The following is a 13,599-nucleotide window of genomic DNA, read 5'->3' as shown; positions in this document are numbered from 1 at the left end:
CTGCATCTCCGTCAAAACTCCTTTACCTAGAACTTTTCTGATTCATTTTGAATTGCTTCAGTAAATTGGACTTAAAGTCATGCAGTGTTCATAAACTGGTATTAATTAGAAGAGATGCAGATTTAAAGTTTTATGTTCTATCTAGAGTAGTAGAGTAGTATGGGTTTCTGAAATCTTGACAGATTTTCTTCTTTTAGGCAAATGAAAATCCTTTGACCTTCTAACAAAAGGAAACGACAAAATCAGAACTGTTGCCAAGAAACTGACCCAAAACATTACTCAGGAAGCAAGTCAAAAGAGAAAATAAAAGCAGCAAATTACAATGGCTGTTGTTGAACGGGGATATTTTCAATTAAAGTCACTTTTAATGAGTATGTTACTATATATATTTCCAATCAACATCTTAACTATTTGGAGGCTTTACTTAAAAATGAGATAAAACTGAATCCATTCAGCAAGATACACTCTGTCAAGGATTTTTCAATACTCTATGTAATGGACTCCCAGGAAAAAAGTCTGGGTTTGAGTCTTGGCTCTGCTGCTTAAACTTGGACAGTCTTGGGTAAGTCACAATACTGCTCTTAGCCTCAGGTCCCATATTTGTAAAATAAAATCAGCGTTAATACTTGACCTACCTACTTCATAGACTTTACATAAGGACTAAATAAAACAACATAGGTCAAAATGTTTTGTAAATTCAAGTAGTATACAACTATTTAGAAAGGGCAAAAGAAAAGTAGGAAAATGTTAACTATCTCTTTGCTAATTCCAGGGCAAATGTACAATTTCCTGTCATTGTTTCCTTATATGAAAGCTACGGTTCCTACTTTAGTGAGACCATTTCAAAAGAAAAGCTACATGACCAGTCTCAGTGCCATGGAATGCACACCAACGCTCCGTTCAGTCTCCAAGCAGGACTACAAAGGATCTGGGAGGGGCGTGACACTAAGGCTCCAGGGGACAGCCCAAGGTGTATTTCACTCCTTTGTGTCTTATCTGCTTAATAATTGCAGGAGATAGCATTCTTCTTCTTTCCTTTGTTATCTTTACAGAGAAAGTGTCCAAAGGGTAGAGAGAGCAACCAAATGCCAATGAATATATTGCTACAAACTTGGAGGTCATTAGTGAGAGAAGATTTGTTGCTGAGAAAGAAGCTACATAGTTCAGTAGGCAGTTAGACCAAACCCGTGTTTGCTTGGCACCTGGGTCCTAGTGAAACAATTCGACTGGCTTGTAAATAGGCACAATGCCATCCAGCCATATGGGTGCACATGGATGCTGCCAAGTGACCATGTAGGAGAATCAGAAGCGTTTGTTGAGGGCAGCAGTCCCAGTGTGGGACATCCAAACAGCTGTCTACCCTGAGATTCAGACGCCTGTGGTTAAGGGGACGTGACATGGTTAATCTAGGTTGGATTAAGTTTAAAACATAAAAATCAGCCTCCTTGGCCCCAAATGGTCAGTTGGGTACACGGGTGAATCATCTAACATACACTCTCCTCTCTGAGTTTGCCTTTCCTCCCTTAAAAATCATGATGTATTTCTATTTAATGGCTTTCCAAGGTGTCTAACTACATTCCATGATACTGATCAAATATTTGAAAAGAAAAATAGTCTTCATAAATCCCAGTAACCTACATTCTTAATCTGAATTTTTGAGAAATATGGCCATATTTATCTTTGTAAAGATAAGTATCATTACGGAGAGATGCTGGTAAACTTATTTTAGTCAGGAGGTCAAGCCAAGCAGCTGAACCATGCTAAGAAATTTAGTTAGAAAAAGAAAGAAAATCAGTTTGGGCATTTTCCCACTACAATAATTTTCTGTGAGTTTCAAGTTGGGAGCATCTAGCTTTAATTACTTAAAATTGGGAGGATCGGGTTGTTTCTTGAAAGATTTCTGCAGACCCATCAAAGATTTCATTTACATACACAGTGCACCAAACATAGGCTAAAATATTTTCAGGAACAAGAGCTGCAAAGATGGGAGAAGTGGTAGGATTTTTTTTCTCCTAGGTCTCTAAAAGCATCGTTGGGAAGAGCGTTTCTTTTTGAGGCAGTGGTATCACCACAGGGCAGAGAACAGACATAAATACATTGCAAAGCTACAGAACTGCTTATATTGCCCATGCATGCACGTATCTAGAGAGGATGGCTTATTCCAGATAGTATCCCTGTACCTTCCACAAAGATAGTTTATTCATCCAAAATGCAAATGAGATCAACTGTGAAAAATGCCTCTGAAGAGTCAAAAGAGATATCACGAAGTCCAATGACTTTATTCACAGAGGAGGCTTTTTGTCCTCTATCAATTTTTTTTCAGGCTTAGTTTAATATGTAATTCCAACAAACTTAGGTGTCCAAGCTAAAAGCATATCTGAAGCAGCAAATTAAAAGGGAGATCCAGAAATGCTAATGGCAGAGAAGAGTTATGGCTGACACGAAGGGGGGAATGGGGGGGGGGGGGAAGTGGGGGGATAAACAACAGGGAAAAAAAAAAATCCTCAAAATGCACTATAATCTGGGCCAATTTGGTATACAGTCAAAGCAGTTCTCATCGTGCAATGGTCCCTGAGGACATCACACCATATTATTTTCATGGTAATGAAATGCATACATAATGATGCTCCTAAGTCATAAAGAAAAGGCTCAATTATCTTCCACACAAAAAAGTCTTTCCAGAATGATTTAAATAAAAAAGAAAAAGTTTGGTGATTAAAGAACAGGCCCTCATTTATCCAAAATCATTTCCTTTAAATTCCAGATAGCTGAAGTTTTCTTGTACATGTACTATATTCATATATGTAAATTATGAACAACTTTATAGCCTTAAAAATGCCTGGATACTGATGAGATCTTACCCTGGTAAGATGATTCCTGATTTAGAAGCTTGAATTTTAAGAATTACGATGCAGCATATAAAACGTTATTATAAATTGCAACTCACTGCTATCCTTAGTACTGTACCAGTTTGAGGAATGTTTTATCTCCTTCACACTAAATCATCTAAATGTAAATAGTTTAGACTTAGGCAACTTTTGTTTCCTCTCCTCCACCTCAAGCTTTAAAATGTATGCCTTCATTAGAATGCTTTCTTTCTTCACACCAGCAAATAATTAATTATTCTTCATAAATAAGTAAAATTTCTCTTTACAGCTAGGTCATTCATTGCTCAATAGAAATATAAATTGCAAGCTTCTCTCTTTGTCCTCACAAACAAATAAATCCAAGAAAAACAGACTCTTTGAATAAACTTTTCCATAAAATTCTACTCCCTGACCCTTCAAAGTGAATGTTAAGTGACTATCAATTTATTTGTCTGCTTCAGAGAAGGCCTATAGAATATGAGATGTCTAATAACTAAAAGTGCATCTATGAAATGCAGAAAAGTAGTTCGTAGTCTTATTTTATACTTTCAGATATTTAACATACAGTGAATAGAATTATCCTTCCAAGTAATTAAATCACAAATTGAAGGAATTTTGAACCTAAATAGAGTGTGCTGAACGATAATTAGGTCATTAAAATAGCCACCACTGGGTGCATATTATATGCCTATCATTATGCCTGTTGCTTGACATTATCTTCATTTAATCCTCACAACAGCTCTGTAAAAATGACTTGCCCAGGGTCACACAGGAGGCATACTAAAATGAATCTGACGATCGTTAATTCAGAGAACACAAATGTTTTTAAGAAACAGCAAATTTAAAGGAGTGGGAGCAGAGTTAGCATATCCATGCCATGAGTTTGTATTTATTCAATTAAACATTTACATTGCCTAATACGTTCCAAAGTAGCTACGAGGAGCGAGAAAAGATTGCTCACTGTCATCTAACAGTAACACAAACTAATGTAAAGCTTATTGTGTTCCAGTCATCCTTTTAAGTGTTTCTCTCTCTCACTCACACACACAAATACATACAAACACACACACATGCTTGCACACATTGCCTCATACTAATCTTCAAAACAAGCTTAGGCAGAAGGTTTACTAATATTATTCCCTGTTTAGAACTGTCCAATGGCTTCCCAGAATACTTAGATTAGACCCCATCTCCCATCACGTCCTAGAAGGTCTGCATGACCATGCCCCTGCCTGCCTGAAACTCCCGTCCCACTTCCTACACCCAAGCTCCACTGGTTTTCTGTTTTCAAAAGTCTGTTCCTGTAAGATGCCAAGTTAGTTCCCACCTGAGTTTTGTGTTTGTTGCTTCCTCGGGACTGTTTTGTCTACAGACTTGATGTGGCTGGCTGCTTCCGGTCACCCAGGTCTCAACCCAAATATCAACCTCGGGAGGCCTTCCTTGCACACCCCTTCAAAAGTGGCATACCTGCCCTACCAGGTTACCTCTATCACATCATCCTGCTTCATTTCTTCCTGGTACTTACCACTATCCTAAGTCGTGCTGTTAGTGTATTTGCTTGTTGACTGCCTTCTCCCTTTACCCCACTCCAGAATAAACAAGTGAACAAGTCCTGTCACAGAGCACATGCTCAGCAGTATCTGTGGCATGTGTCCAGTTCTTAAGGCAAATGGCAAACATCATGCGTGAGTTACCAGCTTAGGGAGTTCTGAAGGCACCCTTTGAGAGATAAGGAGTATTTAAATAGACAACAATAAAATCAGTGCCAAAAAGACAGTGGAAAAAATCCTTACATGCTTGGGAACTAAATAACATATTACTAAAAGAAAAAATCTGAGTTAATAATCAGAAAAGATATTTTTAAAGCTTTTGAGTGGAATAATGTTGAAAACACTCATGTCAAAATTTGAGGGACACAGCTAAAGCAGTACTTTGAGGGAAACATATACCTTTAAATGCAGATTTCAGGAAGCTCAAAAGGTAAAAATAAGAAAAAAGCTTAGGAAACCCAAAGCAACAAAGAAGGAGGAAAGTAAAGTTACCTTTATTTTAGAAGCATAAATGAATAAAGAATAGAACAGGGAAGACTAATAAATGAAAATGTATTTTTAAATACATTTTAAAATACATGTATTTTAAAGAATAAGATGGACAAACAAGAATGTGCAGCTACGTATACATAACCTCTTTAAGAAAATGTAGAAATAAAGAGAAAAGATACATATCACCCAAAATATGCCCAGCAATAGTGACAGTCATACAAGAAGATTTAAAAATGAGAAGAACCTTGCCCAGTTTTTCCCCAAACTTTTCTCATCATGATGTGACCGTTCAACATCACCATGAAAAATGAGGGTATTTCTTTCCATGAAATTTAAAGTTAACTTTTTATGTCCCATCGAACTTTTTTAAGTAAATGTTTCATGATGACTAAACTATATAAAATAATATCTACCATGATCTTTTGAAATCATGGTAGATATTTTGAAAGCACAAAATAACCATGAACAAACTAGAAACCTACTAAAATCCCAGAGATGGTTTTATCCAGTGGTTAGAGACACAAGACCAAAATAACGCAGAAAAAAAGAAAACCAAGTACTAGTGAAGTCATAATTACACCAACAAAACACTGGGTGGTCTCCTTTTGAAATGCACCAATTATTTTGCCTTTCTCTCCCACTATTCCTCTTTAGGCATGCTCCAGTCCAGCCGATGTTGGTAACTTGCTGTCTCCTTAATACACATGGTGTTTTGATGCTTCCATTTCTTTACCCCACCTGGTTTTTTTCTGCCTCTGTTACCACCCACCTCATCTCTACTTATTTAAATTTTACCCTATCAAAACACTTCTCCTTTCCTCCTTAGAAATGACGTGTCTCGTTCGTGGACTCAGCCTGCTTGTGCCTCTGTTGTGGCATTTATGATATGATAGCGTATCTTTCCTTGCATGATTGTTTTCCGCATACTATATACCTTCAGCAGAGGAACCAGCCACTGCATGTGTCCCTTTGTTTTCTCCACAGCATCTAACCCAGCATCAGGCTTTGTATCAAGCCAGGAGTTTAAGTAACATAACCTCTGAGCCTCATATATAATGGGGGCAGGTGCTAAGAACAATTGGAACTCCTGGTGTTATTTTGAGAATTAAATGACATCATGTACGTACAACTCTTTACACAGCATCTAGTGTTATAGTAAGCTCTCAATATGACATGGATTCAAGAAATGATGAATGAAATAATATCCTAACCTTGGATAAGGAAAGGTACAGAAGGCTTTCAAATATTTTGATAATTAAATATGCAAAAATTGGCCATTAAACAAGCTATATCCATATTAACATTTTGTCAAATTGCAACAATCCTAAAGTGCCATCAATTTTTAAATATGTCATCAATTTACTTTCTACTCTCCTGGAAAAAAAAAAAAAACCATCATACTAAATATATACATCAGTTACAAGACTCGTTTTCAATTTCAGAGACATTTCAAATCACGGAAATGCAGCAATTTTCATGCCGAGTTCCTCCCTTGTTCTGTAACACTCATCAGTCCTTTGCACACGCATCCCATCATTCTGGGGAGAACAGGCAGCATCCACTACCACCTTGACATACACACCCACAACTCCCATTTCTTTACAGGCTCAGCTCCTCTGTAAAGCTCTGGGCCCTGCCATCTGTCCTCAACGACTGGACTGAAAAGGAACTCTCCATGGTGGTACCAGAGAACATGCTTTCCATTATCCACTGAGCAACCCTCCTCTTCCTTGTCTTCTTCAGTTCTGTGGCTTTGGAAAGTTTTGAACACTCCTTTCTAAATTACGCTGTTACTGTGTCATTACTTATGTTAACAGCTTAAATTTTCATATAGTGTTTTAGAATTTGTAAAATGTTTTCACATATAATAATCCACTTAATTTTTACACACACACACACACAAACCCTCATGAGGTGAAAACAGGCATATATTTATTCCCGTTTCTCAATGAAAAGATGGAAACAAAGAAAAGATTTCCTGATTTGCCAAATTGGATAGAGTTAAGGTATAAAGACACCCAGGTATTCTGAGTCCACATACAGTACTTTCTGTTTTCAAGTTCAGGTCCACCCCTGAACTTGACACCTCAGATTCTCTCCCCTATTCTCTTCTGCATTTATGGTTTCCTTTGCTGACTTCTACTTCCCTCCTGAGCCCTCATTGTTATGCTCATAACATTTTGCCTCCCTGCCTTTTCCCCTTGCAGTCTTCATAGTTTCCAGCTTCAAACAGAACCTCTACATAGAAAAGCCCTGATCTCTAGCTGGCATGACAGTCCCTCAATTCCCACTCTATCTGGAGATTGCCATTCGTGCATCCTGTCATCACATTAAATTAATGAAATGTACTCATTCATCAAAACAAAAGCAAATTCTAGAAAAACAGAGCAAAGACCATCTTATTTTCTAACCACAGTAAAAAAACAGAACAGAAGGCCTCATTCTGTTCTTGATTGTCCTGAATATCTAAGGAAACTCCTCTCTCTTCTTGATCAAAGACTTAATGGACACCAATAAAACTACCTTGTGAGGTGGGAGTCTGTAATAAAAAAATAACTTTAAAATATTTGAAAAGGGTAATCTTTTGCCATCAAATTAGTTCCTCATACCCTTTTAGCTGATCTGATGTACACACCTTATCTAGCCACTCTCCAAATACCAATATATAGTCAAAGGAGACAGACAAAATATATTTCTTTAAAGATTTATTTATTTATTTGAGAGAGAGAGAGACAGAGACAGAGAGACAGAGAGAGAGCATGAGCAGGGGGAGTTGCCGAAGGATATATAGAGAAAATCCACAACCAGACTCCCCACTGAGTGTAGAGTCCAACGAGGGGGCTCGATCCCAGGACCCTGAGATCATGACCTGAGCTGAAACCAAGAGTCGGCAGCTTAACCACCTGAGACTTCCAGGTGCCCCAGCAGGCAAAATATTTAATCACAGATGTTGACTGCACACACTAGGTCTGGCCATTCAGAGAGTATCACGTAAATACCATCCCTTTCTAAGCAAACATAACCAACTCAATACCAAGCCCCAAAGACATTGAACTTCAGAACTAAGCAAACAATAACAGTGTGAAGGGTTACAACCATGGCTCTGAGAATCATGGAAACTTGACATTTTACAATTTTTTCAAGACTTCTGTGACAGGAATCTGTATTGTTCAAAACCATTATTCGAAATATGATGGTAGCTAACACACACACACAAATACTCAGAACTTCTCAAAACTCTGGCAAGCATCAAGGAAGGATACCTAAAAAAGCCACATACATTACCACATGAAACTTATAATTGGCATTATTTAGCTGTAGTTCAACACTGTGTTGCAGCTATAATTAAATTACTAGCACAAGTAAGGAAATAAGAAACTCTATCATTTCATTAAGGTCTCCATCTCTATGAAATCTTATAGCCTAAGACAAATTCTTAATGACAATACAATCCCTGTAGATAATCAGAAGATTTTCACAGTAATAAAACAGGTTGGCTTGCAAAATGTCCCATGTTTGGTTCATCATATGATACTATTTAGGGTACATAATCTTGAAAGGGCAATCCGATAATCACACTAGAAGCAATTTCGTACGATACTAGTGCTGAAAAGTCAATTTAACTTTCCAGCTTTCTAAGACTTTGTTATTGCTATTGTTAATTATTTCTCATTTAATGGGAAATTGGCAACAAGGTCCCCGACTGTCATTTTAAATCTGCAGTAATATCATGTGAAGCTTTTCGTCCTTATTCCCAAGTCCTGGATGATCAGAGTTAAATGGCAGATCCGGCGTTACAAAAGCTCAGGGGCAGGCACTGTTACACAAATCGCCAATTCAATTAACAGTGTGCAAATGCTCCACTGGCAGACTGCAGGAAGGACAGCCATTTTGGCAAGTGTCACTCCTAATTTATCAAACTGTCAAACCTTCCACTCAGGTGCCTGCGGTCACTGTCTGCTTCTTAATGCTATGTTGTAAAAGCTGCAGGAACCATTCTTGTAGCTTGACAAGGCACAATACTCAAAACTGATTTTAAAATCAAATGTACAGTTGTCTTAATTATTCTCAGTATAAATGATGTTTTAATTACAAAAACAGAGTGGGAATATTAAATCAGGATTGAATACTAGGTTTACATAGAAAGAAGAGAACTTGTTACCTGCCTGCCTTGAGAAGGAGCAGAGGCAGAATAATTTAGACTAGAATCATTTATTAAGCCACAACATTCTTTAATTTTCCTAAATAACTACCTAAGCCTTTTGTCCCCCCAAAATTTATATGGTAGTAATTCTTAATGCGAATTGAGTGGTCAACTTTTCTCCCCCTTGTTGTTCCTATGCTTTCGAAATGATAGTGAGGAGGGATACAGCCAGTGACGCTTGCAATCCTAAGAGCCCTCTCCCCTCACTCCCTTTCCCCTGATTCTAAGTGACCACATTTACACAAGTCCTCATATATCGATGCCCTGTTGAAACTCGCCAAGGAGCAAAACATACCAAAGCACTACCATCTTCCATGCATTCGTCAGTTTAACAACTATTTACTGAACAAGGCATTATGCTCAGTGCTTCAGAGTCAAGAGGTGAAAACTTGTTTGGGGTTGATCTGAGTCTTTCAGCAAAAATTTCCCTCTGCTACTTATTTGATATTCTTTATATTCAACAGCTGACCACTTTTCTCGGAGTATTAAGATGCCCAACATGGAGGAAAGGGATTATTTTCATTACAAACTTACTGGTTTCTTCTTTTCTCCACAAACATTAATGAATACTCTGCAAAACGGAGGGGCGAGGCACCAAGGGTGTGGATGGAATAGGTAGATAAATCAGACACTAGTTCATAGGTCATCAGTCTGTTTAAAAAGACAGATCCAGGGGAGACCTTTGGGTGAACAGCCTTGGAGAGCCTGCTGCATTATGAAAGCAGTCCATCAACAAGTCATTATTAAGCAGCTCTGTGCGCCAGGTGCTATTATAAGCCAGGCAAACAGAGATGATTCAGACATGGCCCTTGTCTTTGAGGAGCTAAGTTTTAGTAAAGAGAAGTGATCGCAGTGTCTAAAACAAAGTGAGCAACACTCTGATTTGTAGACAGAACTTCTAGTTCAGGTGAAGTCAGAAAAATCTTCTATGATTTTTATCAAATGGGTCATATATATAAATAGGTAGTAAGTACCTTTATGCCCATGGTCAGAACAGAATGCTGTCTCAGGGGCAGGATGTCTTACCCAAAAATATCTCCTGGACAATGTGAAATTTTACCACTACCAAGTCATTCCAGTTTCAGGTTTTCAGTTTCACGCACCATAGTTTTACCTCTCAAGTATTAATAGCTCATAGGAACTTTCAGTTTGGGATTAGGTAAACATAGGCAGAGAGCATAGGCCTATGGGAATAGGAATAAAAAGGTTAAATGTTTAGCAAAAGGGCAAAGAGAGCCTCAATGACAAACAGCCTTCTTTAAAATTTTGTTTAAAAAACTTTACCTTTATATACATATATGTATGTAGTATACACATACACAGTTCTATAATACTATAAAATACAGTACACAATGCAAAACTTTTGCCTTTATATACATACATACATATATGTATGTATATAGCATACACACACAGTTATACAATACACTTAACAGGGACATAATTGCTCCTTGAGAATGCAAAAGGCAGATCTGAATATCAAGCAAATAATTTGGCAGTCAATTTATAGGCTACAAAATAAAGCCATCCATTATGGTTCCATTACCATGACCGCATCAACTTGGGTAGATGCATTTAATCAGAGGGCAACCATGGAGCCAATGGGAGCCAGAGACATTTCAGAGCATCAAACCCCACTGGCGTTGCAGTTCATCAAAAGCCATCTTGATATTATCACTACCAGTAATTTTCATCATTCTTGGTCACTTAATCAATACACCTTTTTCCAAGTGTCTACCGTGTCCGTGGCACCCTACTGGGGAGCCACTATGCGAGCATGAAGTCCTTGTGCTGAGAGGTCTTGTATTTTCCACATTTCAGCAAAGCAGCCCCATCTCTGGCAAGACCAGGCTTCTTTCTCTCTCACAAAACCTAACTGGTTCATTCTCCACTCTCACAGGTTTATCAGCCACCTCTCAGCTGTCTAAATCCTGTTTTTCAAGGCACATAATATAATCTTTGGTTGTGAGACTAGTAACCATGCCAGGTTTGGCTTGAGTCTTGGGACACTTCAGTTATCGGATAGTACTATCTATATACTGACTAATGTATAACATATCCACCTAAAGAAATAATAAATAATAGTAATAGGGATTAATATGGGGGACTTACAATCAATGAGCACCTACTTTGTGCTTGGCTGCCTTTTATGAGTTTTACACACGGGGGTGGCCTGGGTGGCTCAGTCAGTTGGGCATCCGGCTCTTGATTTTTGGCTCAGTTCATGATTTTGGGGTCGTGATAGCGAGCCCCCTGTCAGGCTCTGTGCTCAGCAGGGAGTGCGCTTGAAGATTCTCTCTCTCTCTCTCCCTCTGCCCCTCCCCGACAGTGTTCACACTCGCTCTCTCTCGAATAAATAAATCTTAAAAAAAAGTTTTACATGTATTAATTCATCACCATACACATAGATGTTGGGACAATCATCTCCATTTGACAGTTGAGAAACTGAGGCAGAAAACTGCCAAATCATCTGTTCAAGGTCACCCAGCTAGGAACTAATGAAGCTAAGAGTCAGACCCAGGCAATTTGGCTTCAAAACCCATACTCTCTTTCCGCTGTGTTATTATACCTATGGACATAAATTATATTAACCCTCAAATTTCCCCAAGGAGAGTGTGAGGACTACATTGTTCTACTCTTATTCACGAGACCGAAGAATCTGAATAAAGGTATGCCTCATCCAGGTTGCCTCAGGAGTTAAGTGAAAAAGCCAACAAGCTCAGAACACTCTATTTCCCATTATTTCCCAGCCCACACCACCTCTCAAGGATAAATTCCATCCCGTTTTGAATCCCATCCTATTGGTCAACTCTAGAGTATCTGCCAATCTCCACAATCTCGCCTTGAAGTTATTTTGAACTAATTAAGCAGGATGGACTCTAATCATTGGTTGATATTCCTTGCTATCTATTATTTACTTTTATTCCCCCATGAAGCCTGATGTCTAGTAGGAAGTCTTTTATACTAAAATTTAATTACCTCTTCCACCCTAGGGGAGGTGTGCAAAACCCTGATAACAAAATAAATACACGAAGGTTAAAGAAACTCATCTTAGTGTGGTGCTTCACATCACTCTGAGAGGGGACGTTCTCTGCAGTTTGCAGGGACCAGGAAAACATTCGGCATGGAAGCACCAGCTAGAGAAGCTAGAGGACGTTCTGGCCCTTCTTGATTCAATCCTCCACACTGTGGTCTCCTTCTCTTACTGGAAGTTTATATACCTGACCATCTATCTCACCAGTGATCAACCAGTTAACAAAATGCTAGTCAATCAACAAAGAACATGCTTTGTTTTCCAGAAAGAAATGAGATTAGTTTCCCCCATTACAGATGGAAATCAGTCTCACTAGATTACATCTGCCTCATGCATGTATTCAACGTGTATTCTATGTGTTTCCCCCTGCCATGAGAAGTACCTTGGGTGACCCAGATGTAGACCTCACAGTTTCTGTTCTCACCTAGCTTGCCATTTATCTGGGGAGTCAAATCCTACCTGTGTCCACATTCTCCTTTTTGACTCCAACGGCGTCTTCCCTGAGGAGATGATTATTACTCGAACTAGCAATGACTGCCCAGTTAGTCTGTACTTGTCACTTTGATACCATGTTACCAAAGCAGTCTTCCTAACAACAACCCTGACCCCTATCCCAGGGGAAAATCTTCTAAGTGTCCTCACTGCTCACTGAACTGTCCATTTCCAGGCAGCCATTCCAAGTCAGAATTCCCAGGTGTATGTCTCACTCTTCCCGTACCACGCTCCAGCCACACTGGACAGTGTCTGACCTAAGCACACAGGGGCCTTTTTTCTCCCCCCACCGGTGCTGTTCACTGTTCCCTTTCCTAAAGTGCTCTTCTGCCCCCTCAACATTCTACCCTTCTTTTAATGGCTGCTCCAACCCCACCTCCTCTGCAAAGTCCTTCTTGATTGACAAGTCAAAGTTGGAAGAAATCTCTTTTCCTTAAACTCCATCACACTCTAGCTATACCTCGCATGAGCCACCGGTCATATTCTGGTTTTGATTCATTGTCAGGAAATATTTACTGAGTGCCTACGATGAGCTATGCACTGGTGATACAAAAATGAAAAATAAAACATTCACAAAAAGTTCCTAATTTATTAGGAGAAGCAGACATATAAAACTAACAAGTCAATGTGCCAAAATGCTCTGTGTGGGGTTTCTCAACCTCGGCACTATGGACATTTTGGGCTAGATAATTCTTTGTTGTGTGTGTGGGAGCCTGGGGGTAATGGGGATCCTGTGTATCACAGGATGTTTAGCAGCATCCCCGACCTCTACCCATTAGCTAGCTGGGAAACCCAAAGTGTCTACAAACATTGCTCTATGTCTCTTGGGGGTCAAAGTGCTTCTAGCTGAAAACAACTGTATTATGGGGTTTCACAAGTGTGCTGCAGATGCACAGGAAGGCAGGCCTGGGAGAGGTATGCTTCACCCGGAGAGCTGAACACCATCTGAGCATGAGGGTT

At 39.0% G+C, this 13,599-nt stretch overlaps 1 protein-coding gene across 6 annotated transcripts in view; it reads right to left on the bottom strand.

Moving 5' to 3' along the window:
* NPAS3 (neuronal PAS domain protein 3) overlaps positions 1-13,599 on the bottom strand; it is an 839,936-nt gene that overhangs the window by 457,889 nt on the left and 368,448 nt on the right. The window lies entirely within an intron of this gene.

The sequence above is a fragment of the Phoca vitulina genome, unplaced genomic scaffold (assembly GCF_004348235.1).
Source record: "Phoca vitulina isolate PV1807 unplaced genomic scaffold, GSC_HSeal_1.0 scaffold7, whole genome shotgun sequence".
In the NCBI taxonomy this organism is placed as follows: Eukaryota; Metazoa; Chordata; class Mammalia; order Carnivora; family Phocidae; genus Phoca; species Phoca vitulina.
Note: the sequence above shows the minus strand (reverse complement) of the source record. Positions and strands in the feature narration are given on the sequence as shown.